The sequence below is a fragment of the Penaeus monodon genome, chromosome 34 (assembly GCF_015228065.2).
Source record: "Penaeus monodon isolate SGIC_2016 chromosome 34, NSTDA_Pmon_1, whole genome shotgun sequence".
In the NCBI taxonomy this organism is placed as follows: domain Eukaryota; kingdom Metazoa; phylum Arthropoda; class Malacostraca; order Decapoda; family Penaeidae; genus Penaeus; species Penaeus monodon.
This window is the reverse complement of record NC_051419.1, coordinates 15,206,115-15,206,403: the sequence shown is the minus strand read 5'-3', so window position 1 is coordinate 15,206,403 and position 289 is coordinate 15,206,115.

The window sequence follows — 289 nt, the reverse complement described above, 5'->3', positions numbered from 1 at the left end:
TCTATTTACTTATTCATTCTATATATACACAGTTTGTTTTTCTTCTTCCTGAAAACCTTTTGCATTTTGAAAATATCCTTTCATTTCCCCCGAGTTTCCAGTGTTATTTCCAGCTTACAAAGTCGTGATCATTACCGTAGATCGCAAGACGTGGAATGAACAGTATTTTTTTGTTTTTACTGTAAATTCCTCTTTTATTGTTGTTTTTGTTTTTGTTTTGTCTGAAGGGAACGCTGATGAAGTTTAATACCGTGGAACTCCAGACAATAATGAATGAATTAGAGTTTAT